The following is a 26,125-nucleotide window of genomic DNA, read 5'->3' as shown; positions in this document are numbered from 1 at the left end:
CTGACGTTACCAGGGTGGGCGAGGACCATTGTTACTGGCCCTCCCCAACCTAAATAACGCCAGCCTGTTACCGCCTAGGCCCAGGAGCGCCATTTTTGACGCTCCGGGCCTGTTGGTACCGGCTCTTCCCGGCACCCCTGTGTGTTGGGTACCGGGGTAATAATTGGGGGTTAGCGCTAGCTGTTTTTGTGGCTAACGCTAAGCCCGGCTTAGTAATGGACTCAGTCTATAAGACAGCTTCCACTACTAAGCCTGTCTAGTAAAGTAAAATAAAAATAAAACACAACAGGTTTTAAAAAAAATTTATTACAAAAAACACTCCCCCACAAGCCCTCGTTAACCATTTTATTAACATCAAGCAAAGAAAAACGCTGGTCATCGAAGTAGTCCACCGAATCCGAAGGAGTCCACAGGATACACAGATCTGTAGAAGAAGTAACCAAAAAAAAAAAAAGTGTAAGTACATTTAGGGAGAAAAAAACTGTGTTAAAAAAATGTAATAAACACACACACACACACACTAAACGCTGTTTACCACTTCTGAGCCATGACTACAATTTACAGTGATCCCTCAACTTACAATGGCCTCAACATACAATAGTTTCAACATACAATGGTCTTTTCTGGACCATCGTAAGTTGAAACCAGACTCAACATACAATGCTACAGACAGTCCAGATCTGTAAAACGTGTCAATGGCTGGAAGAACCAACCAATCAAAATGGGCATTCACTGGTAAAACCCCTGTATTACTGAAGTGTATGCACTGACTGGTATTACATGTTCTGTACACTTTACCTGTATCAGGGTTAGCTGCTCTTTTGGACACCAGGTGAGGGCAACTCCATTACTTGTTTTGGACATTGCCTGTACTGTACAGGACCCCTGAAGAAGCTCCTGTCCTCTACATAGACCAGTGTTTGCCAAGCAGGGTGGCCCCATTTTTTGCAAAACTACAACTCCCAGCATGCCCGGACAGCCTTTGGCTGTCTAGGCATGCTGGGAGTTATAGTTTTGCAACAGCTGGAGGCTCCCTGCTTGGGAAACACTGACATAGACAGTGATTTACAGCTCCCAGCAGATCTTTATTACTTTTATATGTAAGGATTTGCTTTATCTATATCAGTTATCTACTTATTTTTCTTTGTCACTTTTTCCTATTTTTGGATGACATTTTGGTGCCTTTAGAACCAATTACCCTGTTTCCATAGAGTTATGGTCTCAACATACAATGGTTTCAACTTATAATGGTTTTCCTGGAACCAATTAATATTGTAACTTGAGGGACCACTGTAGTTATTGAATTATTTAGATGTGGTGAAAAAGCTAAAAAAAAAACTCAAAAACAAAAGATCCAGAAGGAAACCAGCAGCCAAACCTATTCAGACAGCAGGAAAAAGGAACAGACTATTTTTTTCTACTACATGAAGTAAATTTCCCACTTTTGCCTATGTGCGCCAAATTTATTAATGCCGTGCAACAATTTAGTAAATTTGTCGCACATAGTCAAAAATGAAGTAGAAAAAAACAGGGTAAAAACCAGACTACATAGTAAAAGATTAGTAAATGCCCCCCATAGAGCCTAAATCCATTGAGTATATAAAGTTTCATTTAAATGCCTTTTATTTAACAAAACTCTCATATGACCCATTTCTGACGAAATGATATTCCTACTTACCAAACTACTTAACACGCTAATATTTTCCACACACAAGCCATGACTACAATTCTACCTCTCATACATTACTTTTGTAGTTCATCCGCAGTTATCAGATCTAAAATAATTTACTTTCTATACACTTGTATGTATACCACCAGGGAAACTGCCAGAAAACCGGAATACTCTTTATACTATATTTAACTGTGTATATAGATACTTCACTTACCATGAATGGGGGGGCATGGTCATCAGAGAGTACTTAGGAAAAAACAACTCAACTTCATCAGCTCATAAGTACTAAAAGGATTAAGATTTTTTTTAATAGAAGTAATTTACATATCTGTTTTAACTTTCTGGAGCCTGTAGAGAGATATATATATATATATATATATATTATAAAAAACATTTTCTTGGATAACCCCTTTTTAAAGGAAACTGGGTGGTTTCTTTATACAGTTGTTCATGCTGTGGAATCCATGTTAAGGGCATTACAGTGTATAGAACCAGTGCCTTTTTGTAGCAGACCAACATACTTTCTCTGTATGGCCAACAGTATCATCTCAGAACTTTGAATGCAATACTACTATAAGAAATTCCAATTAAATATGAAAATGTTTACCTGTTTAGACATGTTTGTATTACAGTCCTATACTAGTGAATAACTATTTTTAATTTGTCAAATTAATGGCTGAATTGGCCCAAATTTTTAGGTCACTTAGCTATTTTTATTAATCAGGAGTCAGGACTGAGACCCCGACCAATGTAAACTTTTTATATTTTTGTGTGACATGTCAAAAGTTTAACTAAGTGGCAGTAAATCTTAAGGGGAAAAAAATAACAATAGATTTTTAAAAATCTGCTAAATTGGCACTGTTCTCTAAATTTGTCGTCTTCAGCAGTTATTGTGCATTCCAGAAAGTTAAATCTCTCGGCAGTTGTGGATTTTGCATGGCATTGTTGTGCCAATTAAATAGAAACACCTTGTAAACACCTTGTAAACTTTGCAACTCAGATGGTTTTTCAATCTTCAGCAAATTTGGTGTGTGTAAATGCACATGGCGATTGCCTTTGTAAATTCTGCAACTGTGATTTTAATAACTGCAGATCCACAAACCTAAAATCCACAGGGATCTGTTGTATGTGAATACACCTTAATGGTAGGGTCACACATAACGGATACACAGCGTATTTCATGCTGCGCAGCATATTCTCTTATGAGCAGACACACAGGGCTACCTGGGGGCAGCCCTGTGTGTGCAGTGAGGTTTGGAGGTGGGCCCACAGGTTAGCGCGCTGACCCTGCTCCAAACCTTACTGCACACAGGGCTGCCGCTGGCAACTAATATGTGAGAACGCAACATATTTCCTGCTGCGCAACGGTTAATGCGCTGCATATATGCTACATGTGAGCCTACCATAAAGGAGTTATCAGATAAGCAAAAGGAATCAGCTCTTTTGTTCTCCAGAAACACTAAATTGTCTATGGGGTTTGTTTGGCAGTATACTTACAAGGATAGGGAGAATGGGGCTGAGAGAATTGGTTTCTCTGTGCAAAGGTCAAATTACTTTTTATTTTTTTTATTTTTTTTTCCCCACAGTACTAATCCTATATTTTCATATGTATATCCTATTTTTTTTTCTCTCAGGCTAGGTTCACATTGCCGTTCGCAACCAGCCTGTTTAAGTGTCCGATCAGCTCTTTATTTATTTTTTGAGCCGATTTGGACCCTGAATACAAAGAGCTACGGCTGGGTCCCGATGGCCCCCATTCACTTGCATGGGGTCCGTCTGTTACCCGATAATTTTACATGATTTTAGTAACTGCTGACGGAGCTCCACCTAACAGAGCCCGACGGCAGTGTGAACGAGTCCTTACTACAAAATTTGTCTTTATAATACTATCAATGAAAAGCATTACATTCTTGCGTAGCATTCTGATGTGTTACATTATAAAATAAACTTAACATTAGTTAAACCACACATTCCAGTGCCTTTTTAAATGCCAAATGTTTACCTTATCTGAAGGGCTGTTCTTCTTTTGTCTTTTAGGATATGTTCACACGAGCGGACCCCCAGCGTAATTTACTCTGAAGGACCCCTCAATGGTGGCTTTGCATGTGCCTGCTTAGAGTGGCAATATGCTGCCATGAGCAGACACATGTGACAGAGCGCATGCGCAGTATACTCGCACATCGCTGCAGCTATCAGCCTAGCTCATGGAGCAAGGGGAGTGGCTGCAATGTGTGCGAGTTCACCACGTAGTGTGCCTGCTCGTAGCTCTGAGCAGGCACATGTAAAACCACCATACAGCGGTCCTTCAGTGGTGGATCTGCAGTGTAGAGTACGCTGTGGGTCCACTCGTGTGAACGTACCCTCACACAGTATCCTCTCTGGTAATTCAGTTGAATAAAATGTGTTATTTAAAATAAATCTGTATGTGTCATTTCTAACTTGCAGGACCCAGATCCTTATTTAAAGAGTACCCGTCATGATCTTGTTCAATTTTATAATCTCCCCCCTCCCCCAGTTCACTTCTCCCATCATGATTAACCACCCCCTGCCTTTATTTTTTAGTTTTCTACCTTATTTCTCTGTATTTTCTGTTCAGTCTGTCAGATTCACAGACTGGGAAGGGGCATTACCCAGCAGGCTGTGACATCATCTGAAGCCATACAGGGGATAACTTCCTCCCTCACTCTGCTACATACAGCCCAGAGCAGTTCAGTGTGACATGAGCTATGATTGGCTAAGGCTGCACACACCGCCTTCTGCACTCCAGACTGCATTTCCTGATTTTGGACTTTTCAGGACCCCCCCCCCTGGGCGATATGCTGGGATGGCTGCTGTTAGATAACAGCAGTCATCCCGGCCTGATCACTGCATCTGGAGACACGGTGATCACGGAACTCTGCGCTGTAAATGTACAGCGCTGTGTGCTAAGTGACACTTGGCAGCGCCGTACATTTACGGTGTTCGTCATTAAGGGGTTAATAAAAAGTTTAACGAGGATAGCTAGACTAACTCCCAAATATTACCCCGGTATCCACCTGCACAGGGGTACCAGGAAGAGCCGGTGCCAACAGGCCAGGAGCATCAAAATGGCGCTCCTGGGCCTAGGCAGTAACAGGCTGGTGTTATTTAGGCTGGGGAGGGCCAGTAACAATGGTCATCGCCCACCCTGGTAACACATGCCCGCTACCCCTTTTGATAAAGCTATTTACATAGTGAAACATGTCGAGGGGCGCAGAGTAGGAATCTTTTTAATAAAAACAGTGCTTAACCCTTAGTTGTACTGTGTGTGTGCTGCAGGCACACTCGGGTATTGATCAATAATAGTAATGCATTGATAACAAAGTATTTTCCTCATATACCATGTGTATGAATACACAGAAGGGCTAAATGCACTGATGTTTTTAAATGTGTGTAGAAAAATCCAATAAAACTAATGGGACGTTTTAAATAGGGTATACAGGAAGAAAGGGGAAGCTATAGGTTTAATGATTTAATTAACCCTCCATATACTGGTCTTATCTATTGCGGAGTGTAAAAAATGGCGCTCCTGGGCCTAGGCGGTAACAGGCTGGCGTTATTTTGGCTGGGGAGGGCCAGTAACAATGGTCATCGCCCACCCTGGTAACATCAGGCTGTTGCTGCTTGGTTGGTATCTGGCTGAGAATGAAAATATGGGGAACCCTATGCGTTTTTTTTTTTTTATATTCATACATTTTTTTTTATTTTTTTTTAAATAAAAAAACGCATAGGGTTCCCCGTATTTTTATTCTCAGCCAGATACCAACCAAGCAGCAACAGCCTGACGTTACCAGGATGGGCGAGGACCATTGTTACTGGCCCTCCCCAGCTTAAATAACGCCAGCCTGTTCCCACCTAGGCCCAGGAGTGCCATTTTTGACGCTCTGGCCCTGTTGGTACCAGTTCTTCTCGGTACCTCTGTGGCAGTGGGTACCGGGGTAATATTTGGGGGTTAGTGCTAGCTGTTTTTTGGTGCTAATGCTAAGCCCTGGCTAAGTAATGGATTCTGTCAATAAGGCCCCTTTCACACTATAAAGTTGTTCCATTAAAAGATCCATTATAACATCCGTTAAAAAAGCCTTAAACACAGATGTTAAATGTCCATTACAAAATCACATTCAGGTCTATGGGATTTTTTGATTATCAGTTATGACCCGTTATAGCCCGTCATGAATAGCGGACGTTATTTGTGACAGAAGAAAAAACGGCACATGCACTAATTTTTCTTCAGTCACAAGAAATGGGTAAATTAACGGTCGTTATTTTTAACATTGAAGTCTATGGCAAACGGCCTTTGGCCTTTATGTCATCCGTTTGCACCTGGTTTATAATATCTGTTATTAGAGGTGATATCAGTAGACTCCTGCAGTGCTGAGGGACTACTACTACTCCCATCATAGAACAGACTTGTTTCCATGATGGGAGTAGTAATTCTCCGGCTGCAGGAGTCTGCCGGTGGTTGGGGAGGCTACATTAGTGTTTGTACTACTATCCCCATCTTGCAACAGACCTTGTTCCATGATGGAGGTTGTAGTACAGGGGCTGAGGGATTAATCGCACTGGGTCTCACTTCTGAGACCCCATGCGATCAGAAGTTATTAAGCAGGGGACCTGGCGGCATGGTCCGCAACCCTGCGATGTATCGTGTTTTTTTTTTTTTTGCTTTGCTTTAAATCCCCCGCGGGGAGCCCTGAATGGCTGGTACTGAGGAGCCATTCAGGGCTCCCCGCGTTTAAAAAAAAAAAAAAAAAAAAAAAAAAAAAAAAAATATTTTGATTGGCAGCCGGGGCCATACGTATATTAAAAGCGCTGTGGGTGTCAAGATGTATAGCACCACAGGGGGTGGGGGCAGACATATAGCCTGTATATCTAGCCCCCCCAGCGCATTTATAATATGCCCCACGCATCGCATTAATAAAGATATGCCCCCCCCCCCCGCTGGCGCATTTGTAAATATATACCTACCGCCGGCACATTTATAATGTGCCCACCCGCCAGCAGCGCATTTCTCATACTATGCCACTGCAGCGCTATGTATGAAAAGTATTTCTATCAGCTGCCGGCCGGCACGATGATGCTGATAGAAATACTTTTTCATTCATAACGCTGTGGTGGCATAATATAAATGCGCTGCGGGGGGGCACACTAGAAATTCTCCGGCGAGGGGCATATTATAAATGGGCCGGCAGAGGGGGCATATTATAAATGCGCCGGCAGAGGGGGCATATTATAAATGCGCCGGCAGAGGGGGCATATTATAAATGCGCCGGCAGAGGGGGCATATTATAAATGCGCCGGCAGAGGGGGCATATTATAAATGCGCCGGCAGAGGGGGCATATTATAAATGCGCCGGCAGAGGGGGCATATATTTATAAATGCATCGGCGGGGTGCATATATTTATTAATGCGCTGCGGGGGGCATATTATAAATGCGCCGGGGGCTTGATATATAGGCTATATATCTGCCCCCCCCCGGCAGTGCTATATATCTTGCCCCCACAGCGCTTTAATATACATATGGTCCCCGCTGCCACTCTCAATGTTCATTTTAAAAACCCTGTGGAGAGCCCTGAATGGCTCCTCAGTACCGGTCATTCAGGGCTCCCCTAGGGGGATTTAAAAAATGAAAGTAAAAGCACACTGATACATCTCAGGGGAGCGCAGCATGCTGCCAGCTCCCCTGCTTAATAACTTCTAATCGCATCGGGTCTCAGAAGTGAGACCCAGTGCGATCAATCCCTCAGCCCCTGTACTACAACCCCCATCATGGAACAGAGTCTGTTCCATGATGTGAGTAGTAGTAGTCCTGGCTGTGGGAGTCTGTAGGCAGAGGTGTAAAACGGCTGTACATGAAGGATGTTAGAACTGGTCCTAATGGATGAATGTAAAAATTCTTTAAAAATTCAATAAAAAACATTTGAACCTAACGGATGAATATGCCTGTTATTTTGATGGACATTATTCAGCCATAAGCACCCGTTATTATACATATGTTTTTAAACTGAAAACGGATGTTATATAATGGATGAATACTCAGTGTGAAAGGAGCCTAAGACGGCTTTTACTATTAAAGGACAACTGCAGCAGTATGACACATCCCCTATCCACAGGATAGGGGATAAGTGTTTGATTGCGGGAGGTCTGACCGCTGGGACCCCCTGTGATCTCCTGTACTGGACGCCGCCATTAGCGCTCATGGTGAGCGATAAGGCGCATAGCGTCGACCTAGAGGTCAACGGTGACGCCCCGCCTCCTCCCCGTCTCCCATACAGTTCTATGGGGGAGGCACGCATGCTGCCTCCCTGCCTCTCCCATAGAGATGTATGGAGGAGGCGTGCTGGCTGCAACGTCATGCTGTGGCCGGCACGCCCCCTGCACGGGACACCCGCGGCCCCGTACATGAGATCACAGGGGGTCCCAGCTGTCGGACCCCCCACGATCAAACACTTATCCCCTATCCTGTGAATAGGGGATAAGTGTTAATCACGCTGCAGATGTCCTTTAAGCCTTAAAATTCAATAAAAAAAAAAACACATTGGAAAAAATATTTTATTTAAAAAAACACGCCCTAACAGCCCTCGTTAAACATTTTATTAAAAGAAAAAAATCCAGTTATTCCGCAGTAATCCACCAAATCAGCCATAATCCTCTTAATACATGGATCTTAATTGAGAAGAAAAAAGAAACACCAAAAATGGGTTAGGACATTTTTGGCGCTCCTGGGGGGGGGGGGGGGGAGCGGGGGAGCGCCCATAGTCCAATGTCTTCCCAAATAGGGAGTCTTCAATAGTTGCAAAGCTACAACTCCCAGCATGCTAAATGCTGGGAGTTGTAGTTTAGCAACAGCTGGAGTCTCCTTGTCTGGGAAGACACTGCCAGAAGTGTCTGTTCACATTATTCAAATGTACATTGTGAACAGAGCCTCACACTCTTACCAGCCTGGCTCCTGTCTGTAGCCCCTTCCCTTTTGACCTCATCACTAGGGGGGCAGAGCTACATTGACCCAGCGGTAAATGGAGCGAGGGAGGTAAGTTGACCTCGTGTTCTGTATAGACTATATACAGCTATCTATAGATAGCTGTATATAGTGTATACTGCCCAAAGGGTTAACCTACACTATCCAGCAGTGTAAGTTAACTCTTTCCTTGTTGATCTGGTGGATAGCGCTCAGGTCAGCGAGGGGTTAAGTGAGCCAGCAATGTGTATACTGTATCTGCAGGCTCATTGTAATTCTTGCTGGGCAGTGGATATACGACGTATATCTACTGCTCAGCATCAGCTGTTCTCCCGGCTCTGTAACCGCAAGCACAGCCGAAGTACCGATCTGTGCTGGGACATTTTCCTGCGCAGCATGCTACACTGGAAAATACTGTATGGCTGCGGAGGGAAGTAGCAATGCTATGCATCACTCCTCTCAGAGGATGCTGAAACGATGGCGTTTTTGCTTAAAAACGCTAGAGTCTCAGCATTGCTGCGATTTGGAAAAACTGCCAGATCGCAGCAAAATGCTGGGGTCAGGGGAAAAAACGCCAAACCCAAAAATGTTAAGTGGGTTTTGGGTTTTGCATTTCCCCATTGAATCCCTGCTAACATCTGTCCGTTTTGGCTTTTTTTTTTTGTGGGGGGGGGGGGGGGGGGGTTAAAATGCCCCCCAAAAAAACAAATGGAAACTTAGTCTTAAAGTTATGCTTCAAAAGGGTATTCAGCCTAGAGACTTAAAAAGAGTGGAGGGACATTACCCGTAGAGCATGACTCCAGTCCTACATCCTAAACATGTATCAAACTATATTGTCACACAGTTACTTTTTATATGCTCCTTCCCAGTGCAGCAGGAGTAAGGCTGGGTTCACACTTCGTTTTTCAACTACGGTTCCTGCATACGTTTTCTATCAAAAACCGTATGGGAAAAAAACGGATGGAAAAGTATGGGAAAGAGAAAACCGTATGGGTTTTTAAACAGTATACTGTTTTTAAAAGTGCATACTGTTCTGTCCGTTTTTGTAGAAAAAAAAACCCATACGTTTTTGAAAATGTTGTCCTTTTTTAATGGGAGGGGTCTTGGGTGGGGACTTTAGGATTCAAATGCGCATGTGCAAAGTAAAAACGTATACGTTTTTCCCGTATGGAACCGTATACATGACGTCCATGTTAGGCTGGGTTCACACTACGTTTTTCAACTAAGGTTCCCGCATACGTTTTCTATCAAAAACCGTATGGGGAAAAAAAACGGATGGAACAGTATGGGAAAAAGTAAACCGTATGGGTTTTTAAACAGTATACTGTTTTTAAAAGTGCATACTGTTCCGTCCGTTTTTGTAGAAAAAAAACCCATACGTTTTTGAAAATTTTGTCCATTTTTAATGGGAGGGGTCTTGGGTGGGGACTTTAGGATTCAAATGCGCATGCGCAAAGTAAAAACGTATACGTTTTCCCGTATGGAACCGTATACATGTGCGTTTCCCATTGACGTCCATGTTAAAAAAAACGTATGCAGTTGCAGTACGGTTTTTAAACCGGAGTCAAAACCGTGGTTGACCACGATTTTGTCTCCGGTTTAAAAACCGTACTGCAACCGCATACGTTTTTTTTAACATGGACGTCAATGGGAAACGCACATGTATACGGTTCCATACGGGAAAACGTATACGTTTTTACTTTGCACATGCGCATTTGAATCCTAAAGTCCCCACCCAAGACCCCTCCCATTAAAAATGGACATTTTCAAAAACGTATGGGTTTTTTTCTACAAAAACGGACGGAACAGTATGCACTTTTAAAAACAGTATACTGTTTAAAAACCCATACGGTTTACTTTTTCCCATACTGTTCCATCCGTTTTTTTTCCCCATACGGTTTTTGATAGAAAACGTATGCGGGAACCTTAGTTGAAAAACGTAGTGTGAACCCAGCCTTAAAAAAAAAAAAACGTATGCGGTTGCAGTACGGTTTTTAAACCGGAGACAAAATTGTGGTCAACCACGGTTTTGACTCCGGTTTAAAAACCGTACTGCAACCGCATACGTTTTTTTATAACATGGACATCAATGGGAAACGCACATGTATACGGTTCCATACGGGAAAAATGTATACGTTTTTACTTTGCACATGCGCATTTGAATCCTAAAGTCCCCACCAAAGACCCCTCCCATTAAAAATGGACAAAATTTTCAAAAACGTATGGTTTTTTTTTCTATAAAAACTGACGGAACTGTATGCACTTTTAAAAACAGTATACTGTTTAAAATCGCATACGGTTTACTTTTTCCCATACTGTTCCACCCGTTTTTTTCCCATACGTTTTTTGATAGTAAACATATGCGGGAACTGTAGTTGAAAAACGTAGTGTGAACCCAGCCTTAGCTTGGTTTCAGCAGCAGCCCATGTGCAGAGGAAATTACTTTTACCAGCTTTCATTATTGACATTTATTCCAGGTAGTTCTCCTTAATTCTGCAAACCTACCAAATTCAAGTTTTACCTCCTTTCTCTTTCAGAGCTTAAATGGGCACTGTCAGATATAAAAACTTTTGATATGTTGTAAAACATGCAAAACAACTAGCTTTTGCAATTGCTTTCATTAAAACATTTTCAGTATTTCATTCTGGAAAAGCTAGTCAAAAAACTGCCTCCTGAGATACATACCAGGCTGGCTGTGTCCACTCGTCATAACCTACGTCATGGACCCACTTCATGATTGACAGGTCTGCAGATCTAAAGCTGCTGTGATTGTCTCCCTCACGGTCTGTGTTTACTTCAGTCTCCTCGTGTGAGGAGAAGGGGCGGGAGTACACTGCTGCCTGTGAGCAGATGATGAAAGAAGCTGGTGACTGAAGATGGGGACTGAGGATTTTTTTGTTTAAAAAGTAAGTGTCCCTGCATGTATATGTATGTGTGTGTAAATCTGTGTTGTCTAGGTAATGTGCATGTTTATGAACAAATGATGTCAATGTGTGTATCTAATACTGGGGGACTACAATCATATGCCTCCAGCTGTTTCAAAACTACAACTCCCAGCATGCCTCCACAGCCAAATGATGTGTGGGCATGCTGATAGTTGTAATTTTGCAACAGTAGGAGGAACACAGCCTGCAGCAACACTGCTGTAAATCTGAGTTTTACCAATCATATGCCTCCAGCCAGGGACGTGCACAGACATTTTGAAGGGCAGGGGCTCAAGTAAAAAAGAGGGCACTTTTCATAATTTAAAAAACGTCTGCCAGACTTAATGGGCCGATGTGCCGCGGCCCAGGGACACAGTGGACTCCCGCCAGGCCTCCTCTACATTCCTAGCCCCCATAAAAGTTGGTGTTTTTGTAAAATCGAGTCAAGAACAGTTTCTCTGAGGTCCGCCATGTGTATATACACTTTGTCTGTGCTGTCAGTCTTATTTACAGAAAACATGTGACAGCTGCCCTATAATATACTGTATTATAGAGGAGATTTATCAAAACCTGTGCAGAGAAAGAGCAGTGCAGTCGCCCATAGCAACCAATCAGATCGTTTTGCAGAAGGATTTTCCTCTGCAAAGGTTTTAATAAATCTCCCCCTATATGCCCCGGTCTGAGCTCTATATGACAGAACCCATCACCAATCACCCATCCCCAATCACCCATCACCCATCCCCAATCTCCCAGCACCAATCTCCCAGCACCAATCACCTAACACCAATCACCCATCCCCAATTACCCATCCCCAATCACCCATCCCCAATCACCCAGCACCAATCACCCAGCACCCAGCACCCATCCCCAATCACCCAGCACCAATCACCCAGCACCAATCACCCATCACCAATCACCCAGGACCAATCACCTAGCACCAATCACCCATCCCCAATCACCCATCCCCAATCACCCAGCACCAATCACCCAGCACCAATCACCCATCACCAATCACCCAGGACCAATCACCTAGCACCAATCACCCATCCCCAATCACCCATCCCCAATCACCCATCCCCAATCACCCAGCACCAATCACCCAGCACCAATAACCCAGCAACCAGCACCCATCACCAATCACCCAGCACCCACCTTATGCAGGAATTTCCACACAGCTCTGGTTCTTACACTGAAGAGATGGACACCACACTAATATATGCTTACATGCTACAATATACAAGAGTTGGCAAAAGAAAGAATTATAAATATACAAAGACGGCCAGGCATAGCACAGCATACAGGATGGAGGCAGGGAAGCTCCGCCTCCATTGCGCACAAGACTGACTTCGCATACTAGCAATGTGGGGCAATACCTAGAAAATGGAAAGACCAATTTTTGTATACAAGCACTGTAACCTAGTGTATTGGGTTTAGTGCGAGTAAACAGCCTGTCAGTTTCCCTTTAATTATATACTCTACCCCCCTTAATTCCCTATATACTGTGCCACCATTCATCTATTAATTCCCTATATACTGTGCCACCATTCATCTATTAATTCCCTATATACTGTGCCACCATTCATCTATTAATTCCCTATATACTGTGCCACCATTCATCTATTAATTCCCGATATACTGTGCCACCATTCATCTATTAATTCCCTATATACTGTGTCACCATTAATGAACTATATACTATGCCACCATTCATCTATTAATTGCCTATAATACTGTGCCACTATTAATGAACTATATACTGTGCCACCATTCATCTATTAATTCCCTATATACTGTGCCACTATTAATTCCCTATATACTGTGCCACCATTCATCTATTAATTCCCTATATACTGTGCCACCATTAATGAACTATATACTGACTGTGTCACCATTCATCTATTAATTCCCTATATACTGTGCCACCATTCATCTATTAATTCCCTATATACTGTGCCACCATTAATGAACTATATACTGACTGTGTCACCATTCATCTATTAATTCCCTATATACTGTGCCACCATTCATCTATTAATTCCCTATATACTGTGCCACCATTCATCTATTAATTCCCTATATACTGTGCCACCATTCATCTATTAATTCCCTATATACTGTGCCACCATTCATCTATTAATTCCCTATATACTGTGCCACCATTCATCTATGAATTCCCTATATACTGTGCCACCATTCATCTATTAATTCCCTATATACTGTGCCACCATTAATGAACTATATACTGTGCCACTATTATTTAACTATACTGTGCCACCCCTAAGGGTGCGTTCACACGTGCGTATTTTCTGCTGCAGATCTGCTGCAGATGTGCTTTAGCAGATTTCTCTTCCCATTGTCAATGGGAAGCAAAATCTGCAGGAAAAATAGGCACGTGTGAACGCACCCTAAGGATCTATACACAGTGCCAGCATACATAAAAATATAATGTTCCAATATAATGAAATATATACTGTGCTTCCATAAATTCCCTATATACTGTGCTTATATTCCTCCAATAATTCCCTAATAATGTGCTTTATACAATACATACAAGCACATAACATAAAGGCACATACAGTACATAGGTAATATACACACATACAGTACATAGGTAATATACACACATACATAGGTAATATACACACATACAGTACATAGCTAATATACACACATACAGTACATAGGAAATATACACACATACAGTACATAGGTAATATACACACATACAGTACATAGGTAATATACACACATACATAGGTAATATACACACATACAGTACATAGGAAATATACGCACATACATAGACACTGACACATACATACAGGTACAAATATACATTAAGAAACATAAATACACAGACACACATATAACATGGAATATATACTAAAAGATATAGCAAATAAGCACATCATACATACAGGTACACACATACAATCACTCACAGATATACACACACATACATAGATTCACTTGCTCACATATACACACACACACACACACACACACACACACATACATATATACATACACACACACACACTGACATACAATCACTCACATATATTTACAGTTACTTACACTAAGGCCCCAGCCATCCCTCTCTGCACATACATAGAGATAGACACACATATATACATACACACACACACATATATACATACACACACACATATACATAGATTCACTTGCTCACATATATAGGCATATACATAGAGATAGACACACACACAAACACACATATATACATACACACAAACACACTGAAATACAATCACACATATATTTACAGTTGCTTACAGTAAGGGCTGCATAGACTGGTTTGTGGGCGGGCAGACTGTGGGCGGGGCTTCTTTCTGCCTCCGCTGCTCCTGTCTCCTCCGTGTGGAGAGAAGCAGATAATGACAGGGTGAGTGGCGCCCCCTTGCTGCAGGGAGGGCACAGCACCCTCCATTAAACCCCATACAAATCTCCCCAGCAATGGATCCTTTTTACTTCACCTGTCACCCTGAGTCTGTAGCTCTTTTTGTGAGGGCACTAGAGGGGCAGGTGAGGAAAAGGGCAGGGGCTCCAGCCCCCTTTTACCCCTATGTGTGCACGTCCCTGCCTCCAGCTGTTGCAAAACTACAACTCAAAGTATGTGTGGGGATGCTGGGAGCTGTAGTTTTTAAAAAGCTGTAAGCACAAGCTGTAAGCTGTGTGTGTGTGTATAGCATAAAACCAGAAAGGAAAGGGTTACAGATGCTCACTCCCGAGACCAGTGACTGAGGAGAATGAGGGAGGAGGGGGAATGGTTATCACCTGAGGAGAAGAAAGGGACCCGCCCCCTGCTTCTGGTCAACAACATTAAGGTAATTCAGAAATAAAGCTAATTCTGAGAGAAATATAGGTCATAGACACATAAAAATTATACATGATCAGGATGAGATACTGAGCAACATATAACAGTTTAGTTTTTTGGGGTGATCTGACAGGTACGCTTTAAATTCTCAAACAGGAAAAACAATATTCCAGAATTTATAAGTAGAGATAAGTGAAGTTTTCAATAGTTCGGCAGAGGTTGTTCGCTGAACTCTGCCAAAAAGTTTTGTTTAGACTGAGCTAGTTTCTCACTTCAACTACTTCACTAAAAGACCAAAAATGCATGTGTAACAAAGTCTAAGAGCCCTAAAAGCCCTGTGTTAAAACTGTTAGATCTCCTAGGAGTATAACTAAGTACTGTTGACCTGTTTTTAAGACAATGTTAATTTCAAAGGTATGACCACATGTATGGCTATGGGTGAACGGGTGGTGCCTGGTGATCATAACAGCTTGTGTAAAAACACACTGCACCAGCAGATATTTTATGTTTTGGTTTTTTTTTAGCATAAAAAATAGGTCAGAAAATCCTTTCTTGTTAGCAGATGACTACTGGTGTTTTTACTATCGTATGGTGTCCATTTTAGGACATAATCAGTCGTCAGCCGTACCTCCGTCCTCCGTCAGTCAAAACAGCGTCCCGCCTCCTCCCTCAGACCAATCTCCATCAGGCGCCAGCTGCAACTCCCTCCTTTATCATCCTAAAGTCTCTCATCCAAAACTCTGTCATCCCTCAGACGAAAAACCTTCCTGCCGTGTAGCAAAGCTGAGTCAGTGTTGGTTCTCTGCTATACGGGTTCTGCTGTACATGCTATTCAATGTCGGCTATTCTATACAGTGGTCTCTCAACATACGATGGTAATTCGTTCCAAACGACCCATCGTTTGTCGAATTCATCGTATGTTGAGGGATTCGTGCAATGTAAAGTATAGGAAGTTGTACTCCCCTGTCCCCGCCGCTCTGGACCGCGTCCTCGCCGCTCCCGATGCTGTCCCAGGGGCTCCCGATGCTGTCCCGCTGATCCGGCGTCTTCTTCGGGATCCGGTGTCTTCTTCGGGATCCTCCGGCTTCTTCCGCATCTTCTCCGTTGTCTGGGCCTCGCTTTCAGGTGACGTTATTATGTTGTGGCGCCGGGACGGCGTGTGCAGCGACGTAATAACGACGCCGGAAAGCGAGGCCCGGACCCCGGAGAAGATGCAGAAAATGCCGGAGGATCGCGAAGTGGACCTGTCCGGGATGCTTAAACTGCTATCCGACAGTAGCTGAAGCATTTTGCGCTGCCGGATAGCAGTTAATGCGATGGCCCCGACATATAAAAGCATCGTATGTCTATGCTGCCATCGTATGTCGATTTGATCATATGTCGGGGCCATCACATATCGGGGGGTTACTGTACAGTGCTGTGCAGCGTCGGCTCTGCTGTGCGGCAGGAAGTTGCGTCTGAGGGAGAATCGTCTGAGGCATGATGGCGTTTTGGATGAGGGACTTTCGGATGAGGGAGTTGTGGCTGAAGGATGACAGCGATTGGTGTGAGGGAGGAGGGGGAATGCCGTTTCGCCTGACTGAGGATGGAGTTGCAGCTGACAACTGACTGCGATTGGTCTGATGCAGGAGGCGGGACGCTGTTTTGCCTGAAGGATGACGGAGTTGCGGATGACGACTGACATCGATCGATCCGAGGGAGGAGGCGGGACACTGTTTTGCCTGACAGAGGACGGATGTACGGCTTATGACTAACGATGTCCTATAATGGACACCGTACTATCGCTATCTCATAGGGTTTTAAATGTCCTGCTTCATACAGCAAAGGATTCTTCAAATAATATAAAAGTCAACAAAGTGAAACAGAAATGCTAACTGGACACATGAGGGCAGCAGTACACTCATCACCTCTGCATAGTATTTGCATCCTTAAAGGTATGGGAAAGTAGTTTGCCACCTTGGTTATCTATCTATCCCACTTAACCTAAATTGACCATTAGAAACCAATATGGTTTCTACGGATCAGAAAAACTGCATGATGAGACTAAGCCAGTAAAAAAATTGTGAAAGTATTCACTCAGAATATGGTAAATGTAGATTACAAAATCTCCACTAAAATCTAGATGATTTATCCCCTTAAGGACATGGGAGGAGATTTATCAAAACCTGTGTAGAGGCAAAGTTGCCCAGTTGCCCATAGCAACCAATCAGCTTGCTTCTTTCATTCCTAATCAGGCCTGTGAAAAATGAAAGTAGAAAGCTGATTGGTTGCTATGGGCAACTGGGCAACTTTGCCTCTGCACAGGTTTTGATTAATTCCCCATTGGTGTTTTTCCGTTTTTGCACTTTTTTCCTCCTTACCTTTTAAATATCATAACCCTTTAAATTTTGCACCTAAAAATCCATATGATGGCTTATTTTTGGCGCCACCAATTCTACTTTGTAATGACGTCAGTCATTTTACCCAAAAATCTACGGCGAAATGGAAAAAAAAATCATTGTGTGACAAAATGGAAGAAAAAACGCATTTTTGTAAATTTTGTGGGCTTCTGTTTCTACGCAGTAACTAATAATTTATCTACACAGGGTGCCTCCAGCTGTTTCAATACTACAACTCCCAGCATGCCCTGACAGCCAATAGATGTCAGGGCAAGCTGGGAGTTGTAGTGATGAAACAGCTGGAGGCACCCTGTGTAGATGAACTAAGGGCGGAAGTCTTCTCCAGCAGGCATCAGTGACTTGCTGCCTGCTGGGGAAGTCTGCCTGGTAGTGAGCACACTGCCAGGCAGACAAAAGGCATTTTTAATATAGTAAAAATTAAAAGCAGGGAGGGGGTTATGGATAGATTGGCAATAGGCAGGGACAGAAAAAAAAATAGGATGGTGGGAGCTACCCTTTAACCCCTTTCCTATTAAAAGTTTGAATCACCCCCCTTTTCCCATTAAAAAAAACCAGTGTAAATAAAAATAAACATATGTGGTATCGCCGCGTGCGGAAATGTCGGAATTATAAAAATATATTGTTAATTAAACCGCACGGTCAATGGCGTGTGCACAAAAAAATTCCAAAGTCCAAAATAGTGCATTTTTGGTCACTTTTTATATCAGGAAAAAATGAATAAAAAGTCATGTTCAATGTCCGGTTTGTCCAAGCATATAGCTGAAGTCCATCAGGGCAATCGGACTCTATTGAAGTATGCGGCATTGAAAGGGTTTCCCCTCCTCAACGAGGTGGAGACTGGTCTAGTTTACTGTTAAAACGCGAGGCTTACTGGATTCTCCTGCTAGAAACTAGATTTCCAGCAGGGATGAATTACAGAAATGATCTGGCATATATCTATTGATAACAATGTTCTCTGTTCATATGAGGGATTGAGGAATAATTTCTTAATGGTTCTGTGTGTTTTGTGACTTATAGTGATTTAAAGTCTAATTAAGCATCAGATGTGTAGGGTCACGTGGTCTTAGATCATGTGACCTATTAATAGGTTGCCAGTGTATATAAGCAGCCTGAGGTAGATAGATCATGCACCAGGATTAAGGGCTTTTGACAGCCTGAAACGCGTCGGTGGATGTGAGATTTTAACTCACCATGCACGTTTGATTTTTGTTTTTTGTTTGCCCCTTCTTACCTTTTTTCTATTTTAATGGATCGCTAATAAAGGAATTTTTTCTACTTCCAAGTGGAGCTGGAGTTTCCCCTTCCTCCTACCCCTCCCCCACTCTTTCCTTGGATCTGGACTATGCTAACCTAGAATATGGCTCGGAATTGTGCTCTCGTGCTCCCTGCCTGAACACACCTTCCACCTGCGAACTGCATATTTACTGGTGAGCTGGAGTTTTTTCTTTTTTCTTTTTGTCTTAGCACTTTGTGCTTATGATTAGATTTTTTATTACTTCTGGAAAAAAAATCATAACTACATGCAGGGAAATTTATACGTTTAAAATTGTCCTCTTATGACCCCTATAACTTTTTTATTTTTCCGCATATGGGGTGGTATGAGTGCAAATTTTTTGCACTGTGATCTGATGTTTTTACCGGTACCATTTTTATTTTCATCAGACTTTTTGATTGCTTTTTATTCATTTTTGTATGTTTTCTATGTGACCAAAAATACGCTATTTTGGACTTTGGAATTTTTTAGCATGTACGCCATTGACCGTGCGGTTTAATTAACAATATATTTTTATAATTTGGACATTTCCGCACGTGATGATACCACATATCTTTATTTTCATTTACACAGTTTTTTTTTCATGGGAAAAGGGGGGCGATTCCAACTTTTATTAGGGAAGGGGTTAAATGACCTTTATTAACTTTTTTTTTTCCACTTTTTTTTTTGCAGTGTTATAGCTCCCATAGGGACTATAACATTGCACACACTGATCTTATACCCTGTTCACTGCAAAGCCATAGCTTTGCAGGGATCAGTGTTATAGGCGGTTGATTGCTCAAGCCTGGATTTCAGGCTTGGAGCAATCAATCGCCGTTCGGCTTCTGCGTCCTAGCTGAATGGGACATCGGGATGCTTTCACTTTCACTTTTAGACGCGGCGATCAACTTTGATTGCCGCATCTAAAGAGTTAATGCCGGACATCTGCTGGAACGGCGATGTCCGGCATTAGCCACGGGTCCTGGCTGCTGATAGGTTTTGTACAGCAAAAAATGGACTAAACCATAACCGTGCCAAACCAGACTAACTTTTTTAGTACAGTTTAGTACAGACATGCTGGTCTATGGAAATACAATAATGTTTCATCTGTAGACTGACAGGCTTACTGTACATTTGTCCCCTTCTAGGCAAGCTTCAATTTTAGAGTTTTCATAATGAAAAAAAAAAGGATTGCAAATTGTAGTACAAAAGTAGGTTATGTGATGTTATGCATTCTGACTGGGTCAGATTAAAGCAGAGAAACATGTTTAACCCCTAAAGGACGCAGTTTTTTTTTCGTTTTTGCACTTTCGTTTTTTCCTCATCCCCTTCTAAAAATCATAACTCTTTCAATTTTACACATACAGACCACCAATTTTGCACCACCAATTATACTTTGTAGTGACATCAATCATTTCACCACCCAATCTATGGTGAAACCATAAAAAAATATATTTGTGGGACAAAATTGAAAAAAAATTCAGTTTTTTATTTATTTTGGGGGCTTCTGTTTCTATGCAGTTCATTTTTCGGTAAAAATGAAACCTTATTTTCATTCTGTAGGGCCATACAATTAAAATGATACCCTACTTATACAGGTTTGATTTTGTTTTACTTCTGGTAAAAATCATAACTACATGCACCAAAATTAATACGTTTAAAAAAAAAAGTCCTCTTCTGACCCCTATAACTATTTTATGTTTCCATACAATTCGGTATGAGGGCTAATTTTTTGCGCTGTGATCTGAAGTTTCTATTGGTACCGTTTTTGTTTTGATAGGACTTTTTGATTGCTTTTTATAATTTTTTTATGGCATAAAAAGTGACCAAATATACGCTATTTTGGACTTTGTTTTTTTTTTTTTACATGGTGTGGCGTTTTACGCCATTGACCGTGTGGTTTAATTAATTATATATTTTTATAGTTCGGACATTGACACACAATATGTTTATATTTATTTTTATTTACATAAATTTTTTTTAATGGGAAAAGGGGGGTGATTCAAACTTTTATTAGGGAAGGGGTTAAATCACATTTATTAAAGGGGTACTCTGGTGGAAAACATATATTTTTTTTAATTCAACTGGTGCCAGAAAGTTAAACAGATTTGGAAATTAACCATGCATAAGAAAAAGGTCGCACTCACCAATCCACTTCAGTGCTTTATTTCTTGAACGTGAATGGGGGGGTACTTACAAACAGGACACAAAAAGCTCCATTTTGTGTCCTGTTTGTAAGTACCCCCCGTTCACAATCAAGAAATAAAGCACTGAAGTGGATTGGTGAGTGCGACCTTTTTCTTATGCATGGATGATTCGCATAATCTTTGAACTTTACTCTGAGGATCAGCACCACCATAAGATAGTGCACAGCATATGTCCAGCCGTGGGTCCTTATCAGCTCCAGATATTCACAGCCTGATAGCATAGGGGATATATGCAAGTAGTGCCAGTCTTCTACATTTATTGAGATTTGTAAATTACTTCTATTAAAAAATATTTACCTTTCCAGTACTTTTTAGCAGCTGTATGCTACAGAGGAAATTTTTTTAATTTTATTTATTTTTTGTCTTGTCCACAGTGCTCTCCACTGACGCCTAAAGCCCGTATCAGGAACTGTCCAGAGCAGGAGAAAATCCCCATAGCAAACCTATTCTGCTCTTTACAGTTCCTGATACAGGCATCAGGTGTCAGCAGTGAGCACTGTGGACAGGACAAAAGATAAATTCAAAAAGATAACAATTTCCACTGTAGCATACCGCTGCTAAAAGGTACTGGAAGGGTAAAGATTTTTTAATAGAAGTAATTTACAAATCTGGATAGACATTTATTAATTAATTGTTTTCAAATATGTAATGTGCTCCGTGACGCACAGGGCCCTCGTTGCCGCCGCTGCCTCGTTGCCGCCGCTGTCCCTGCACGCCCACTGCCAGACTCTGCAGTAACTGCAAGTGTAATGAGGGAACGGGGTAGGCGGGGCGGGGGCGGGGGGGAGGAGGGAACGGGCTAGTGCCATAGCGGGGGGGGCGTGGTGGGTTGGGGAACGTGCTAGCAAAAAAAAAAAAAAAGGATGGTGGGAGCTACCCTTTAAAAAAAATAAAATAAAAATTCCACCGGAGTACCCCTTTAACTTTTTTTACACTTTTTTTTTTGCAATGTTATAGCCCCCATAACATGCAGTACATTGATTTCTAGCACTGATCAATGCTATGCCATAGAATTGCATTGATCAGTGTTATCGGCAGTCGATTGCTTAAGCCTGGATCTCAGGCTTGGAGCAACCAATCCATGATCAGACGCACATGAGGCAGGTAAAGGACCCTCATCGGGACACCGCGGTTTCACCATCGTGGTCCCAATCAGCCCGACTGAGCAGCTGAAGGCTTTTTTACTTTAAAGGGTTAATAACGGACATCACCGCGATCAGTTAGCCACCAGGACCGACCCGATATGACGCGGGAGCGGGCGCAGGACGTACAGTTATACTCTGCGTCCTTAACCCCTTCCCACAGAACGCCGTAAATATACGGCGGATGATGCGATATCTTTGCGCATTTTGTTGTATGTATATATATATATATATATATATATATATATATATATACGGCATTCATTAAATTCACTGATCAGCAATCAGTGCAGTCTGAACATGGATTACTGTCCGGCCGCACAAAGCAGAACAGTCGCTGGTAGCACGGACCGCATACACTCCCCAAAAAGTGCATAAAAACCTGCACCACGAAAAAAGCCTACGGTAAACGTAAAAATCACTACACTACACCTACACCACACAATGAAATAAAGTGTAAACACTATATTTACACACTTACAACCCCCCCCCCCCCCCCCCCCCCCGCTGTAAGATATAAATACCCCAAAGTCTTTTCGGTGGAGGAGGCATACGCCATGCGCTTGCCTCCGAGACCACCAATGAGGGAGAGGAGAAAGACCCCAAATTTCTATCTCCTCTCCATCATCATCCAGTGATGATGAGCCCCCCAGAAGGCGCTGCAGGGCAATAACAGTAAAGGTCCCCCATACTAGTAACCCTGTCCCCCCATATAGGTGACCCTGTCTGGACCCCAGTCCAGGAGGGGTCACCTATATGAGCCACTGAGGTTTTTTGACCACCCAGAAATCCAAATTGACCCAACAGTTCTCACTGAAATGGCCTTTACATTTTTTTTTTCAATGAGGACTTTGTCAATTTGATTGCTGCTCAAACAAACTTTTGTGGCCCAGCACCCCGATGCTTTCTTGTACACATGGCAGAATTTCCACTGCAGATGTTTCTGCGGCAGAAATGCCAATTCGCAGTCCGCAGTAAGCATAGACATGTCTGATCTTTCTGTGGAGTCCATGAGACAGTGCACTTCCCAGCTCTCATAGCGCCGGCATGTTTAGCCAGCGCTCCGCTGTCGGTGGAATGTCCGCACGGAAATTTTCTGTGCAAACATTCCCCCATCTGAACCCAGCGTCAGCCAAACTTATGCAAATCCTTAATTTAGGCCTCAAATGTGCATGGCGCTCTCTCATTCCGGAGCCCTGTAGTATTTCAAGGCAACAGTTTAGGGCCACATATGGGGTCTGTACTGGGGAGAAATTGTGTTACAAATTTTGGGGGAGCTTTTTCTCCTTATACCACTTGTAAAATTGAAAAAAAAAAATGGGGCTACAAGAACATGTTACTGCAAAAAATGTTTGTGAAACACTTAAAGGGTGAACAAACTTTCTGAATGTCATTTTGAATATTTTGAGGGGTGCAGTTTCTATAATGGGGTCATTTATGGGGGATTTCTCACAGAAAGGCCCTTCAAATCCACTTCAAACTGAACTGCCCCCTGAAAAATTAAGTTTTAGAATTTTTTGAAAAAATTTGGAAAATTGCTGCTACACTTTAACGCCCTCTAATATCTTCAAAAAGTAACAAAATGTCAACTTTATGATGCAAACATAAAGTAGACATATTGTATATGTCAATCAACATATAATTTATTTGGCAGAGAGTTTCAAAGTTAGAAAAATTATTTTTTTTCTAATTTTTCAAGAAATCTTCGAGTGGAAAATTTAAAATAGAATATGCCACGAAAAAACAATCTCTGAATCAAATTCATAAGTAAAAGCATCCCAGAGTTATTAATGCATTAAGTGAAGGTGGTCATATTTGCAAAAAATGGCTGGGTCCTTAAGGTCAAAATAGGCTATGTCCTTAAGTTAAAGGCAATGGTTCACTGGATAAAATGTATAAAGACATAGTATAGATACAGATAATACTGAAAGGTTGATCCGACCTTACTCATATCAAGGAGCCATGTATTCCTTTGTTTTTTTTCATCCAGATGTTCCCTTGTCCCACAGAAGTGTATTTAGGAGAAATATTCAAACAGACAATAAGGAAAGAACCCTGATTTTAGGAATCACAATAAAGTACAGTGATGCCTCAACATACGATGGTAATTCATTCCAAATGAACCATCGTTACTTGAATCCATCGTATGTTGAGGAATCCGGGCAATAATAATAGACAAAGTTGTACTCGCGTGTCCGCACCACTCCATTCTGTCACTGCTGGATCATCGCTCTCCATTGCCGTTGTCATGTCACCGTGCACGCCGCACCTATTGGATGATGGGACGGCGTGTGCGGCGACTTAATGATGACGAAGGAGAGCGACAGCCATGCAGCGGAGCATGAAGAGGAGGGTCCGGAGCACAGAGGACAGATGAGTGACACTCACAGGGGCACACGCGGCACATTAAACGGCTATCCGGCGGCAGCTGAAGCAGTCTGCGCTGCCGGATAGCCGTTTATGTGATTGGCCCGACATACGAAAGCATCGTATGTGGATGCTGCATTTGAGAGGCCATCATATGTTGAAATGATCGTATGTCGGGGGCATCGTAAGTCAGGGGGTCCCTGTATTACCATGATAGACCTCTGAAAAGGCCGACGGCTGTAAAAATAAACACATATTAGTGTGGTGGCCCAGTACAGAAGTGGCTCTTCTGTATACTATTGGTCCTATCAGGTGGACTCAGTCCCAGTTACCTGGCCTCCACACTCCTCAGAACTCTCGTCATCCCTTTTATTGTATTAAGAGTTAATGTCTAATATTCATGGTAAGTTTGCCTGTGTAAAGTTTTTATCGGTACCATTTTTGATTTGATCAGACTTTTTGTTCTAATTAATTTTTTTATGGTATAAAAAGTGACCAAAAATTCGCTATTTTGGACTTTGGAACTTTTTTTTACCAGCACACCATTTACCATGCAGTTTAATTAACTATATATTTTTATAGTTCTGACATTTACACACGAGGCAATACCACATATGTTTATATTTATTTTTATTTACTTGTTTTTTTTTTTTATGGGGAAAGGGGGGTGATTCAAACTTTTATTAGGGAAGGGGTTAAATCACATTTATTAACTCTATTTTTACACTGCCAGGTATGAAGCGTGCTCAGCTTCTAAGTGCCCTTCACATAACGGGAGCCGGCTACGAGCATATATTTACGGGTTAAGCAGATGCATGCAAAGATTAACTCAAAATACTGAAATAATAAATGTTATTAAATTGAATATAAAATGGTGCATCACACAGACATATATCTTAAATTTACACTGCATATAATTAGCTGTACACAGTATCAGCCAAAACACATGTTATGTTATACTAATATTTAATAGAGTTTTAGAATGTTGTTATTGAATTGTTGTTATTCTATTGTTCCTCATAGATATTCCTTGCACCTTGTCAGTAATCACACCTCAAATATTAAGGCCTAGCATTGCATATTCTTAAAGTGTACATGTCGTCGACAAAAACTTTTTATATAATGTAGATAATACCATTATATGTATATTTGTAATATACATTGGTTAAATTTTTTTTAATATTTTTGCGTGAAAAAATGCTGTCTCTGCAGCCATTGCCCGTGTGACTTTATGAGGAGTCCAAATACAGGAAGTGAGGGCAGGACAAGCAGGGCTCTGCGCAGGCTCCTAGCTTGTCAATTATCCTGATATGTGAGCCGGGAGTGTATCATAGAGCCTCACAGTATAGA

This window comes from Hyla sarda, chromosome 1 (assembly GCF_029499605.1).
Source record: "Hyla sarda isolate aHylSar1 chromosome 1, aHylSar1.hap1, whole genome shotgun sequence".
In the NCBI taxonomy this organism is placed as follows: Eukaryota; Metazoa; Chordata; class Amphibia; order Anura; family Hylidae; genus Hyla; species Hyla sarda.
The sequence above is the reverse complement of the archived record's forward strand: the minus strand, read 5'-3'. Positions refer to the sequence as shown.